Source organism: Acipenser ruthenus, chromosome 3 (genome assembly GCF_902713425.1).
Source record: "Acipenser ruthenus chromosome 3, fAciRut3.2 maternal haplotype, whole genome shotgun sequence".
In the NCBI taxonomy this organism is placed as follows: domain Eukaryota; kingdom Metazoa; phylum Chordata; class Actinopteri; order Acipenseriformes; family Acipenseridae; genus Acipenser; species Acipenser ruthenus.
Window position 1 is genome coordinate 9,972,962 of NC_081191.1, and position 15,910 is coordinate 9,988,871.

Consider the following 15,910-nt stretch of genomic DNA (forward strand, 5'->3'; position numbering starts at 1 on the left):
AATAAAATGATTTGATCAGTAGGTTAAATAAGTTGCAAAAAACAAAACATAAAACACCAAAAAACATTTACCCTATTATTTGCCATGCATGTCGTATATTCCCTACTCAAATTCTGCCAATTGACATATTGTCATTACCTAGAAGCAACAACCACCCACCTATTTTGTAAGATAACTAATCAAAAAGGAAACATCACGTCCAAATCAAACACAGGAATATGGAAGAATATAATTTTTAAAGAATCCCCTCCACTCAACTTAGGTAGAGTCATGAAAATATACTCAAATGTTTTACTGGCAGTGACCCTTCTTGTAACTGAAAAATACCAATTTTGCATAGTATCTAAAATGAGTCTGGATCCAAAATGGTGATATACCCTCTGCTAGGTTGTGCTGTTGGGGCTTAGGACATTTGTTGCCCATCTTGGCCAAGAACTGACCTCAAGGAGTGTCACATGTGAACATGCTTCAAAAAACAGCACAAATAAAAAACAGAGATTTGACTGAAGATTCTGTTTTCACGATCATTCAAAACAGCAGGAAGAAAACACTGTTCAAAATAAGAATCTTTACAATGTATCCTTCATTATCATCCTAAAAGGTAATGGGTATAAAGCATTTTTAAATCTTCATCAATATACTACATGTGTTTGAGCATATTTACCTTCGTCATTGCAGCCTAACTATACCCTTTTGTGTTCTTTCAGCAATGACTTGCACTCCCATTAAGAAAGACCCATTTTTCAAGGATGATGCTGTGAAATGTTCTCAAAACAGCAACACATTTCACCAGCATTTAACGAGCAAACCTGAAGCCACTGAAGAGAAATGTAATGCATTTTAGCAAAGTAATTTTTTTATCTAAACTCCCCTAAATACATTACCTGAGACAATTCATATAGATTTGGCAGTTCTGTGGCACCACTCTCCATAAACTTCCCCCCTTAACAGTTGCTGACCTTTCAGGGTATTAAACATGCTCATATTTTGTTCCCTTTCACAATCACTTTCATAATAATACATCACTGCTTACAAGCAGAAATGGGATGTGATGTGCATTTGGTGCCACATATTTGATGCATTGGGCCTTCCGTCTGCTAATTAGAAGCTATGCACTTCTGATTTATAATTAATCCTTTATGCAATTACTGCACAGGGCAATGCCATAAATTAGCCCTAAAGAACTACTGTAATTGCACCAAGAGAAGAAGAAATGGCAGTGTGGGAACAATACTGAAAGATGTCGGCAATTTTGGTGAATGGCTCTTCAAGCAATAGAATTCAGATGCTTGGTCACTCTCCCGCTACATACCTAACCTAGCTTTTGTGTTCTCTTTACTAGGAAAAAAGGGAGTCAGCAAAACAAAATGCCAACATTAAATCATTTTGCACCATTCTATGTCAAAAATGTAATGGAAAATGCACTCATCATGGGAAAGGTTACTGTTCTTCCAGAACATCTTTCCACTTGGTTCAGGGCTCATCCCTTAATATAACTGTGCTGATACCACAGCTGGCTATTCTCCCTGGGCTTAATGTGGCAGATGAAGGATTATGGCATTTACAGGATGCTACAGTGCAGTGATTTCAGCAGTTACTCGGCTGAAAGTGATTCTGTGATTTAAGGACAACTACTCTGTTTATGCACAAATGCTAAAAATCTGTAGCTATACTATCTTGCAATGTCACATTATGCTGTTAACCAGATGCTCAAGTACAGCATATTACATTAGACCAAGAGTCAACATGAATAAGAAAGCATTTTTTTTCATGGAACTCAAATCAGTTTTATATAGAAATACACTGGCAATGATAAGCTAAGACATGCTTTAGTAAGAAGTGATTTTATGATGCAGTCTTGGATTCCACAGTCATACAAATCCAACAGTAAGGCAGCCACCATCTCCTTATTTATGATGGTCACTTCAATACCTCCTTTTGCCCAGATAGCAATGGCTTCTTAAAGAGCATGCTGCTTTTTACATTTCTTTAACATGTTATAGTGTTTTCGATCATTCTGGGTGGTTCTGGGTTCTGCTAATCCAGTACTAAGTTTTTCAATTTTTTCTCTAAATCTACATTTACCCGAGCTCATTTTGAGTTAGTAGCCGAATCCTAAATGTCAATTGAACAGCCTTTCTCATTCATTTCAAATTATGTGACAATATGACCTTTCATTAAGACATTAAGACAGTAACTCAAAGTGTATTGTCTCTGGGTTTATATAACCCTGCAACTATAAAGTCACTCCCTCAAATGGTTTCAGAGATAAAGACACTGTGTAAGGGACAGTGTAAGTTTTGTAAAATAACTGGCATCTGTTATTTTTTTCTTTCGTGATAACTTGAACTTGACCTAGAGATTATATGTAGCCAATCCTATAACATCCTTAAAGCAAAAAGTTGCTGCATGATGTGCTCCATATTGTAACTGTAACCCATTTTGTTTCTGTTCAAAATAATTTCAATATCTTGCTGTCTTGTCACAGTGAATCAGTGTCCTAGTATTATGACAGGGGCTTTTAAGCAGCATTACACTAGATTTGTTTATTGTTTTGGTACATCTATATCGCATCACACTATACTGACTTAAAACAATTCTGAAAGGCGACATTAGCAAAGGTCAAATTAAATGCCAACACTTTAAAAGGTGTTTTGTCAAAGCTTCATTAATATAAAGTAAATACACAGATGTTCAAGAGCCTATTGTATGTGTTTATATAGAATCCAAGATTCACTGGGGGCGCTAATAAAAAGCTAGGAATGGGTATAACCATTAGCCAAGAAAACAAAAACAAAACAAAAACCATAAAAACTGCTGCGTCAATATTCTCCACACAAGCTGGGTCTCAAAAGGGATGCAATAAAAAAAAAAAAAAAAAAAAAAAAAAATTAACAAGGTACTTGTTAAGAGCTTTACTTGCTCTTATCTGCCCCCTATTTTACTGCACTTAATCCTGTACTTCAGAGTACTGTAATCTGCCAAGTGTTTAATCTGTAGTATTTTGTATTTAATCTTATCCTGATGTAACTATCACTGACACTTATCTGCTGTATTATTGAATTGTATTTTGTCACACTTGTACTTGCTTGAACCAATGTCATTGTATTTATCTTGCTCTTAATTGTATTATTACTTGTACTGTGATACTTGAAATGTATTTGCTTACGATTGTAAGTCACCCTGGATAAGGGCGTCTGCTAAGAAATAAATAATAATAATAATAATACTTGTACCCAACAAGGAACAGTATTGTACACTTCAAGTAACGGACTGGAAGGACAGATGTGAGAGAGAAATAAAACAGAGGAAGACCAGAATAAGGAGAATGTACCCAGTGACCAGGAGCGAGATTGTGAGCAAAGAAACTGGTGATGCTGGATTATGTAATTGATTGGAAAATGTGTTGAAGATACCACTGACAATTTAGAAGTCAGGGAGAGCCAAGCAATATGAACACGAAAAATCTTTACAGAGACCACTATAGTAAATAGTGACCACAATACTGCAGAATATACATCATTTCATAGGCAGTCTAAAGACCATACACAGTTGAAACACTGAAAGGGAAAGATGTTTTAATATAAAAAGCAACCAATTTAATGGCTACACATCAAAAATAAAATCAAATGATACCATACTTGTACCAAAAACTAATGAACAAGATACTATAAAATGCATTAAGTAGAAACACCTTTTTTAAAGAATGGTACAAGCACACTAACTAAAACTAATTTCACTACTGAAAGACATTGATAAAGATTTCCAGTTGAAACCGCAATGAACTTTACTAGTTTATTTTATTTTTGCTACAAAAATCGTTTGCCTCCAACTTCTCAAATCACAGCAAGATCAGTCATGCAGACATATCTGTAATTATTACAAGATCTTTTGAAAGATATATTATTTTTAATGCTTGTAAGCAGTTTTCTTGCGAAGACAACAGAGATGGGTACATACATTCCCTATGGTAACCAAATAAAAACAGCACATAAGCTCTAAGGGATGCAGTTTTTGGGGGATGGATGACATCTGTCAAAAATACTGACAGGCCATAAGGCACAGATATACAGATGACAGCACAGAGATGTTGAAAAAAAAGTAAAGTAAAAGGAATCATAAAGAAAAAAAAAACATAGACCATCTAAGAAGATGTCACATCTAGTCTAATTTGGTATTTACCCAAAAATTACAATCAATCTATTTCTCACTGTGGCAAAGTGGTTTGCAGTGCGCAGGGGTAGAGGTGATGCAGTGCTCAGTAATAACAAACACAACAGTCACGATGAAAAACATATCTTTATTTGTGCTGGGTTGCTTGTTTGGCAAGCTTAAATAATAATACCTGGCTCTACACAATGATGTATATAGCGCAGGCAAATCACAGGGTTCAGTCCCGAAATAATAATACTAAAAACAACACACAATTCATACACACACGATCACAAGTCCAATAGTGAGTGCTCCTAATGCAAGTGGGCAGCAGTGTGGAGTAGTGGTTAGGGCTCTGGACTCTTGACCCGAGGGTCGTGGGTTCAATCCCTGGTTGGGGAAACTGCTGTTGTACCCTTGAGCAAGGTACTTTACCTAGATTGCTCCAGTAAAAACCCAACTGTATAAATGGGTAATTGTATGTAAAATTAATGTGATATCTTGTAACAATTGTAAGTCGCCCTGGATAAGGGCGTCTGCTAAGAAATAAATAATAATAATAATAAGTGGTGATTTAATAATAATCAGTGACAACAATAGCGCAGTGTAGTCTGGGTTTGATGCTGGCTTAGCGCGACAGCTCCCGTATATTTAGCCGTCTAGAATAACAAATAACAACAGTTAAAAAGACAGATAAGACAACACTAAACGCTCATGGTACTTTATCGTTTGTACGTCCTTTACAGGTCTTTCCATAACCATACCAAAGGAACAGATTGTTCGGCCACATCCCCTGATATACCTTCAGCCCCGCCCCCTTTGGTAGCAAGTGCAATCACATCTCCTCCAATTCATGACTGACACATCGCCTACCGCAGTAAGGCGCTGACTTCTAGAATTGTGGCGTCGCCCCCTTTTTGGATGGCCGACTTCCGACTGACCCTGGAATGAACTATCAAACCATCCAGTCCGGGGCAAACTGTTCCTGTTATAACGTGCCCTCACAGGTCGGGAGGGAGATTGTTGACTCGGATTCATTCACTCTCTGTCACACTAACATACAAACACCAGCTGAAATTCAAGTTGTTAAGCAAACGTGTCAGAAAGGATTATCCAAGAAAGGGAACAAGTTAATGTGATTTTGGCATTATTTATGGATAATGACTGATCTCTGTATGACTTACATATAATCAGAAACTCAAGACAGATTAAGTCCATGGCAGCATACTGATAAAAAGCTGCACAACCATGCAGATATCAATGTATTAGCTAATCCTGGTCATGGATTATAAAATATGATAGAGGAAACTGCAACTTCAAAGTTTGATGGCCTAGATTAAAGTACAGGTTGAACTTTTTTTAGTTCTGTACTGCCATAGCTTTTCCAAGTTCCACAGCTTTACATTTTCAATACAAAAGGGGTTTGGTCAGGGTTACCTGAGACACAATAACATTATAGGAGCTAAAATAAACCTACTTTAACCCGAGATCAAGACAATGAATGTGAACATTTATTTGAATTATAGGCTCCAATCGTTAGCCATTTCATCTTAAATGTCCATGGAAGTACGATTTAGTTCTTCTGCAATATACATAATTTATTATGTTACAATAGGTTACATCCTAAACAACATATAAGGTTTGAACTAAACAAGAAACTCAGCACAACAGAAACTGAACATCCTAATCTATTTTAAAAATCATTTGGTACCTGCAAATGACATGTAGCTTTCATACAGCCCAGTTCTTTGTCGTTATTGTTTGCTTTTGGATTACTTTTTCTTCCTCCATCATGAGTACAAACTCAGTTCTGTACTTTTGAAATGAATCACAAATCTGCTCTGTGTCAGCTCTTAATGGTCGACTGGCACTCCAGCTATGATAACTCGGCACTAGGGGCGCTAGATTACTCTTAATTTATTAAACATTTAAACTTTTAAAAATATATAGTTTCAACATTTAAATGTTAAAATAAAACAAATAAAAAATAACACTGAGAAAGTGCTAGTACTTAATTTTAAACAAATAGCTTTTTATAAATTAACACATATGTGCCGATAAACAGGTCTTCTGATTTTCAGTGGTTTACCCTGGCTTTTCTACTCTCCTTTAAACATGCAATTGATACCTGTTAAGCCATTCATGTATCTCAATCACAACTGAGAAACACATTAATAGTAAAATTGATTTAATGCATGTTTTATTTTTTGTTACTTATTCATTTAAATGCAGAAGCAACTCATCTTTATTAATGTAAATACAGTTACACATAACCATTGCAATAAAGTGTGTTCAGCATAAAATACTTTATTTTTCATTATAGCGTTAATAAAAATGAGTCGCTTATTATGAGTCGCAATCTTGTTTATACTTTCTGCTTGTAAATGAAAAATGAAGGGTTGGCCAATTTTAAAAGCCCATTAAGTTGTTTCAAAGAAAAAAAACATAAATGAAATCAATTTTACTCAGTTGTGACTGACATACATGAATGGCTTAACAGGTATCAGTTGAATTCTTAAGTCTTAAATCAGAAGTCCTATATATAAATAAATGTATAAAAACAATGAAGCAATAGGAAACAATACAAGCATCAGGGGTACGATAATGGTCTGTTTTGATTAGAGGGTGAGCATTAAATGCATTATACAGAAATGTTATGCAGTCTGATTATGCAAACAATGCTAAAATCCAAATTGCTAATCTATCCTACTTACTGTATATGAGACAATAACTAGTTATGTTTACACCAAACTGACTTTACTCCATGTATAGTATCATGTTAATTCTTGTGACATTTGCATTTAAAAAACCTGTTGAATCCAGTATCCTCCACAACTGAAATTGGTTGCATGTCAGTTGCGATCATCTCAGTAATCAACCATGTCCAGCCCGAGTTGTATCGCATTTCCTAGCACTACTAGCATCCGCTTGCATTGTTGTTTGTCTGGGGCCCACATCCTCCGCGCTAAATCCAGCACCAGTAGTAGAAGCAGACATGTACGGGATACTTCATTTTCATGTGCTTTAACATTGTTCCCATACTGCCGCTGTAACTAAGCTCTGCAGAGCACAGCCTGATGACATTGCTAGTCATGTGAGCAAAAGCATGCAATGATGTCAAGTGACAAAGGTAGGAAGTAGACAATGAAAAAAAACTCTGAGTAGCCATTACTTGCAAGCACAGTCTTGTTCCTAATATATGACCTGCACATGTTTGACAAAGTTTAAATGGTTAAGCAAAATTAAAAACATTTGACACTTTACTAACATATAAACTCTAAACAATTAACAACCCTAATTGGCACTTAAGTTAGATGTTGAGAAGTGTATAAAGTCAAAAAAGAATTGATTTAACAATGCTTTGGAGACCAAGGAAAATATAACATGCAATTGGTGGAAAAACAACATACAGTAATGGTAATGTTCTGGTTCTAACAATTACTATTATTTATATTCTGCATGCATGTATTTCTATATTTTGTTTTCTTTTCATTTTACAATGACTGCCTTCTAATCATAGTCTATAAACCTTCACTTATCTGTAATCATCCGTAACTCTGACAAGCCTTCTATAAGCAGCAGTGTATTATTATGCTGTTGGTATAAGCAATACTAACCGTTGCAGCTGGCTTTACCTGTTAGATAATTGGATGATTAACAATCACAGAATGCACCAGTAATTGTATAACAAGGTCAACTTTCTAGCTCATAATACCTGCGTTTGAGAGCATTTGTGCTATTATATTGCTATGAAGACATTTGCTTTTTTTATATATACCGGACGTCTTTTTCAGCAGACATTACAGAAAGAATTTAAGACATGAAGCTGACCCAGTGGGATAACGTCACCTTAACTCAGAATCAGATGATGAGTGAGGTTTATAATATAACTTTGATAAAATAAATTGTGATTCTACAAATATCACATTTGCACTACTGCACTGACCTCCTGTGTCCAGAATTCATTGTTCTGAACCTCTATTCCATTAGTATGGACTCTGAGCACTGTCCAGTTGTCAATTAATTTAATTAGATGCATTCTTCACTGTTTTTTAGATGTTTATCTCAAGGACCTCTAAACCACTGACTACGTTCTTGACAAGAGGGATTAATCCCTTTGCATTAGAAAACAAACAGATATCCTACTTAATTACATCTAAATCCACAGTATAAATGTATGTGGCAGTTCAATAAGCCAGATCAATGGAGGTTTCCGAAATGATGTTTCCCACTAAATCAGTTTTTTTTCTCATTTAACATTGCCATTTTCTTCATTACTGACATAAGGTGATCCTAATGAAGATGGAACTTCATCGGGGAAAATATCAACAAGACCAGGCCTACCTGACTAAATTCTCATTGTCTCCTAGACCCTTACAGGTGGCACACTCGGTCCTCAGATCATCTGCTTTTGGTTTCTTCTGCATTACTGACTGTCGCTGTCTTCTTTCTCGGGGAGGTGGCTCCTATGAAAAGATTAGACAATGTATGATGAACCAAAGAAGATATATTTTACCAGAGAGAAAAAATATATTTGTATAGAAATATATCATACCTCTGTTTTTTCCTCTTCGGAGATGGAGACTCGTTTTTGTTTTTGGCATCTAGTTCTCTATAATAATAGATAAAAAATGGACATGTGAAAATGTGTGACATACACACAGACAGACAGTCTTTATATATCCCTAGATTGTGATAACGCTCTCAAATTGAATAAACTGAGAAAAAAAGGCAAAGAATTTGATTAAGTTTCTTCACTGTTACGAAATATCCTACTATTGAGTTTTTTCTTTACATACAGCTACTGTATGCCTTACAATCACAAAACAGTTAAATCACTGAAATCCCTTGTGTGTGGTATGTCCATTATAAACAGAAAAACATACTTCGGAAGTAAATTGCTAAGAATTTTGGAACAGTAAACTTGCAGGATTTGTTTTAATCTGCCTAATGCAGATTAAAACAAATGCTAAACAATATATTAATGCATAATTTAGATCAAAAATACCTTTGCATAGTAAATCATTAAAAATAAATCACACATTCTTAAAGTCAAGTTCAAAATTAAGGTACTCAAGTGATTTTAAAAGAGGAAGAAAAATATATTTAAACTGACTGAATATAATCCCATCTGTTGCCTTTGGCAACAAAAGACTTGGCAGATGGAGCAGTTATCACAAGTACCAAATGCTTTAATGCTGCCAATTGGCAGCTCAATTTACCATCATTACCCCAATACATATAGTGCCAGACAATGACTTCAGGAAAAAAAATTGACAGAGATACATCTGCGGCGATATATCAAGACCAATAACCTTCTAGACACATTAACCTATTTAATTAAATTAAAACATAAGTGATTAAACATTTATGAACAAATACAATTAACCCTCATAGTGAACCACCCTATATTCATGCTGTCGTGTTTTTTTTTTTTTTTTTTTTTTTTTAGCGTCACAAAACATTTTTAGTAGCATGGAATAACATATTTTATCAAATGCTAGTTTCAGGTAGATACTGAAGCTCTGCTATTCAGCTAATAACAAATGCCCATACACAGTTTGGTTCCTATGACATAGCTAACAATACCCCAGCCAGATACAAGACTTTAAACATAAATTGCTGGTATTAATGGGAAACCACATACTTGTCACTCCCTTGGGGCAACTTTAAGCAGGGATCCAGGGGCTGCTTAGGCTGCTCTTGATTTTTTTGCAGATAAAAACTTAAAAATCAGTTTACTGCAGGATTATTGTGATTCATTCCTCATACAATAACACAATTTCAAACACAGAACAAACAGCCAACTTTTAAAGCTAAGCTAAGCAATCTGCACCTGTGGCGTGCAGACCCAGTACCAAATAAAGCCTTATTCTTAAGCTTATATGTAAATTCAGAACACACAGGAGATAATATAGTAAGATATTACTGATGCCACAGCCTTGATGTATCAATCTTGGGAGTCTTAACACAGATATCAGTCACACAGTTTGATATATTGCGCACTATTCTTAGTAGAGATGAATAATTTTGTTTTATAAAATAAAATCTACTTACCCCTGCAATGACTGTTTTTGTAAACTTATGTCCCAAACTGAAGCATTTGTGTTCATCCATGAAAGCGCACCCCTCCCATTAGGTAAGTAATGTAATTTTTTAAAAATGTATTACTTTTTAGTGTTGGCTGTAAAAATAAGCAATTACTATATCTAATTTTGTTGCTATTGCCTTGTAATGCGTGTTTTATTGATCAATACTAACCAGTGGCGTAGCGAGGCTTCGTAAGGCCCAGGCGCAGACTGAAATTAAGGGCCCCCCCTCACAAACACACAGTACACTCACTCAGTAATCCATATGAATACGAAATCAATAATAATTATCCAAAATATTGAAACACTTTATTGGTACAATTTTTATCAAATTGTCAAAAACATTAAACATTAAAAACAAAAACATTAAAACCCACCTATATTATAACTGACGTTTCCTTGCTTTCTCTTCTGTAAAAAGATCTATCATTATTTTTGTGTCCAGTTTCTTTGCCCTTTCTGCTTCAATCGAAATTGTAGCAAGTGCAGACAATCGTACCTGTGACATTGAAGTCCTGGGGTAGTTTTTGATCAATTTCAACTTGGAAAATGATCTTTCTGCAGATGCTACAGTAACTGGAATTGTCAGGAATAAGCAGCAAGCTGCACGTACACCAGGAAATGTAGACGTTATGACTTGGTTATCAAAACAAGCTTTGCAAGATCGCGCCCAGTATCAAGTTTGGAAATCTCTGCTCTCATGGCAAATATGAAGAAATGTCTTGATTATAAGCATTCACCAAATCTGCTTTGTAAAGTTCTTCATCTGACATTGAAATTAAATTCTTCGGGCCGGAAAATGCTTACTACATCTTGAAGACCTTGCGATTTTTCAATTGGCTAATAATTATGCTGAGTGTTGATAAAAAACAAAACTCTGAAATTATTCTCCAGATCAGATAGCCTTTGATCTGTGCAGAGTTCATCAAAGTTTTTCTTGATTCTTGATGTGTGCTTTTGAGAGAAAGTCGTTTCAGCTCCCCAAATTTTTGCTAAATCAGTGGCTTGCATTTTCATTTCGAAGTATTCATTCTTCATGTTGCTAACCTGTTCGAGAGCATTTTGTAATAACACTCCAGCACAACTGATATCGTGAGCTTGGTGTTGAAGTAGCTTTGAGACAGCATCGGTACACTGAAAATTTTTACATTCAAGCACTATTAAGAAAACTGTATCAAATGACTGGAAATGTTTCAGTAAACTTGCAGCTTCATTTCTCTCTGTAGAGCTTGTCCCTAAGAGAGAAATTTTCGTCCGTGCTTTCATCACGTCGGCAGATCTATGTCGCAGCCATCAAACAGTCATACCGAGAAGACCAGCGAGTTGGACAGAGCTTCTTCAGGGTAACACAGGAATCACCTAATGATGATAAAGTAGCACAACTTTTAATACTTGTCCAAAAAAGGTGTACAGTCTGTCAACGAGATCATACAAATTGCATATTTTTGGAATAGACTTTACTGAATCATTTAAAACTACGTTTAAGTTATGACTAGCGCAATGTATGTACTTAGCAAACAGACACTTTTCCAATAATCGAGCTTGAACTCTGGAATATGCACCCGCTATATTCGCTGCACCATCATAGCCCTGTCCTCTTAATTTTGAGAGACTCAAACCTTTGTTCTCTAGGGTTATTTGGGTTTCCAACTCCTGTGCATTCTGATTACTAACTTCCATGAAACCAAGAAATTATTCATTTAAAATGATATCCTCCGGTTTTCCAGTATGAATACTTTTTTTTAATTCCCACATACCGAATTACGAGACTTAATTGGTCAGCTTTTGACAAGCCTTGCGTAGTATCAACAATTATTGAATAAAACTGGGATGATCATTGACGATTTCTACAACAATATTCTGACACAGTAATTTGATTATTTAATTCTGTATTGTAGGACTAAGATAAGTCACAGCACCGGGTAGCTCATCCTGAGCGGGCAGCTCAGATTGTCAGAACACCCCCACTCCCCTGCTGATACACTTCTATATCGCTATAAAACAGTACAACCAGTGTATCGCTGCAACCCTAATCTAGGGCTACTGATTTTCCACGATCACGGAATCCCAGGAATTAGGCATTTTTGTTTTTTTTTCCCCACTACACCCAGCCAAGTTGAGTTAATTCACCATGTGACTTCACTCACATGTCTGCTGAAACTCAACACCAACAAAGAAAAAAGACAGAGCTAAAATCTGATTATCTATATAAGGATGGTGGAATACTATTCTTCAAGTTTTGCTGTCATTCGATTGATCACGTACGAGTCAATACCATTAAAATATCATATTGCCAGTCGTAAACACGTAGAGAACAAGAAAGCAAATAAGACGGCAACAATGGCAAAGTACTGCTTTCTTCTAATTCAGAAAAAACTTAGACATTAAGATACTGCACTCAAGGCGAAGCTTTCCCGAAGTGAGCAAGCCAAATTAATTGCGTATTTAATCATCATTTCCTTTATTTCTTTCCACGCTACCTGCCTTTAATAAAGCTACAATTTGTAATGTTAAACCATAACCGTTTCTTCATTAAATTATATTAAATAACAAAGCAGAATAGCAAAGAAACCATTGGGAGGATTAATTATGCATTTACATTAAAAGGGCCGCTATTTAAATTACAATCAGGTAATACATAGCAGTGAACCTGTTTAGAGCAACAAGTCAGTCAACACACCTTTTAAATCAGTTTTTTATATTTTATCCTGGTTACGTTAAGGCCAGTAAAACGCTAAACTTAATGTATGAATTACTGTAAACAGGATTACTCTCACATGATATTGCTGGACTGTTACTAAACGGTTTAATAAGTGTTATTGTAATGCCAGCAATAACATAAACAGGTATTTTCAAAACACCTTAATTTGCAGACTGAACTACAGTGTCAGTGGAAGACTGTAAATATGATTCTCACAACAGTGCTGGACATTAGTTTTCTGAACTGTTGTAATATCATTCTTAGGGTTTCCTGCTTATTTTAATGCCAGCAATGAGCCAAGTGATGTCTATAAAAATTATAGCAGGTTTGAAGTGTCCAGGTGTTTTAGTTACTATTACAGCAGTCTTATTGAAAATCTTGGCTTTAATAAAAAATAAAGAATTGTGGTTTTATTTATTAATTTAATTATTTTAACTATCAACATTATATTTATGTTGAAATACCATGTTTAATTATTAATAATTAAACATGGTAAAAAGTGGTGAAAAAACAGAATTGGCCATTTTTGAAAAATGAAACTTGCTATTCCCAAGAATGGAAAATCGGTAGACCTACTAATCATCAGTAACCTAAACAATGTCACTGTAGAGTGAACTGTTTTTTTTTTTTTTTTTTACCTTTTATTTCTATTTTAGTAGCTTTACACAAAGATTACCCTAATAATTAAATAGTTTTAGTATACTGAAAAACAAATTAATAAAATTGACATATTATATCATTATAGAAAATTAATTTATTAGTCTGGGCTTTCGAATTGAGTTTTATTTTCTAGACCTGTATATCTATAAAAGTGTTAAAGAAATATATATATATATATATATATATATATATATATATATATATATATATTTTAGACATCGGTTGAATTGGTCTACACACCAGTGACATTTTAAATCGAAAAAACAAGTGATTCACACAATAAATGACAGATGAAAAATAAAACATACTTTCAGATGAGACTGCAAGATCTGTATTTTTGTCACCCAAACTGGGTGAGTCACAGAACAGTTTAGCTTGGCCTTACCCTCCAAATTACATAAACCATCCTCAGAAGTACTGTGGCTGCTTGTACTTGAAGATAATTCCTCACTGACCCTCTCAACCTAGTTATCTGAAAATGCTGTCTTTTGAAAATCAAAACACTTAATCCCTGAGGTGTTATGCTAGTTCGTAGCAGACATGTTCTCATTTAAAAAAAAAAAAAAAAAACAGGAAAAAATCCACAATACTTTATATTACACAAGAATAACAATGTGGTAGAAAAAGAAGCATATCTGGAGGTTACAACTCCTAAGTGGCAGATTGTTCTAATTTCAAACGGAGCTGTGGTTAGGTAACATTCGCACAATTAAATATCACAAAAATAAATAAATAAATAAACATGGTAAATACCCTAAGAATGGCAGCAGTGTGGAGTAGTGGTTAGGGCTCTGGACTCTTGACCGGAGGGTTGTGGGTTCAATCCCCAGTGGGGACACTGCTGCTGTACCCTTGAGCAAGGTACTTTACCTAGATTGCTCCAGTAAAAACCCAACTGTATAAATGGGTAATTGTATGTAAAAATAATGTGATATCTTGTAACAATTGTAAGTCGCCCTGGATAAGGGCGTCTGCTAAGAAATAAATAATAATAATAATAATAAATAGCTGTGTTCCATATTTGAAGTCAACAGAGTGCATTCATTTGAATTCAATGGTGCCGTCCTCTAAAATCACTAAACAGGACCCTATCTGGTGTCTTACATGCACTAAAAGAGTTTCCAAAACCTTGGTACGTGATTTTTATAACCTCAGTGGGAGTATTTAGATTCTCAGCTGTTTATATACATCCCAATAATCTCACTTGCAGTTGTCTTGGTAATTAATATGACCACAGATTAAAATAAATGTCTTGCAAAATGGCTATTCTGTACTGGATGACTTCCATAATCAAACTTGACAGAGAAACCGAGATGTAAGAATACAACAAGGACTATCTATATAGGTGGGACGGACTGCACTTAAACAAAAAGGGAACCAATCTACTTGGACAAAGGATCCTTGAGGAGGTCCAGAAGCATTTAAACTAAAAAGGAAGGGGGGAGAAAACAAAAAAACAGAAGGGAGACCACATCAAAACAAAGGCAACAACTCAGGTAAGACAACTATTAAATGTATTTATCTTAATGCTAGAAGTCTCAGAAACAAAATGTTAGAACTTGAAGCTACTGCACTAACAAGTAACTATGATGTGATAGGTGTTACAGAAACATGGTTGTCTGAGAGTCATGGAGACTAATATAATATTAGTGGGTACACAGGAAAGACAGGCAGGACAGAAGAGGCGGAGGTGTAGCGCTAGACATAAGAAATAGTCTTGAAGCCCAGGTGTTAAATCAGGACAAAGAAAGCAATGCAGAATCAATATGGGTCAGAATAATGGACAAAAATTCAAAAGGCATAATAATAGGAGCATGCTATAGACCGCCAAATTCAGACGCTGAGCAAAATAATCTGTTATACAATGACATTAGAAATGCGTGTAGAAAAGGAGAAGCCATACTAATGGGGGATTTCAACTTCCCCCATATAAAATTGGAAAACCTGGTGCGGAGCACGACTGACGAAATTGAAATGGTGGAAATGACAAATGACTGCTTCCTAACGCAATTTGTCAAGGCACCGACTAGAGGGGAGGCATGTCTTGATTGAGTCTTTTCAAATAACGAAGACAGAATAACTAAAACAGAGGTCAGAGAGCCATTGGCAAACTCAGACCACAACATGGTCTCATTTAAAGTGATTTTTAAAACCCCAAAAGTAATGACTAAAGCTAAGGTTTACAATTTTAGAAAAGCAAACTATGAAGGTATGAAACAGAGACTAACAGAAGTAGATTGGAGTAAAATAGAGAAAACATCCACAGAAAAGGGATGGCTGTTTTTCAAAAATGTAGTACTAGAGGCTC

At 35.3% G+C, this 15,910-nt stretch overlaps 1 pseudogene; it reads right to left on the reverse strand.

Moving 5' to 3' along the window:
• LOC117394161 (PHD finger protein 14-like) overlaps window positions 1–15,910 on the reverse strand; it is a 133,440-nt pseudogene that overhangs the window by 41,809 nt on the left and 75,721 nt on the right.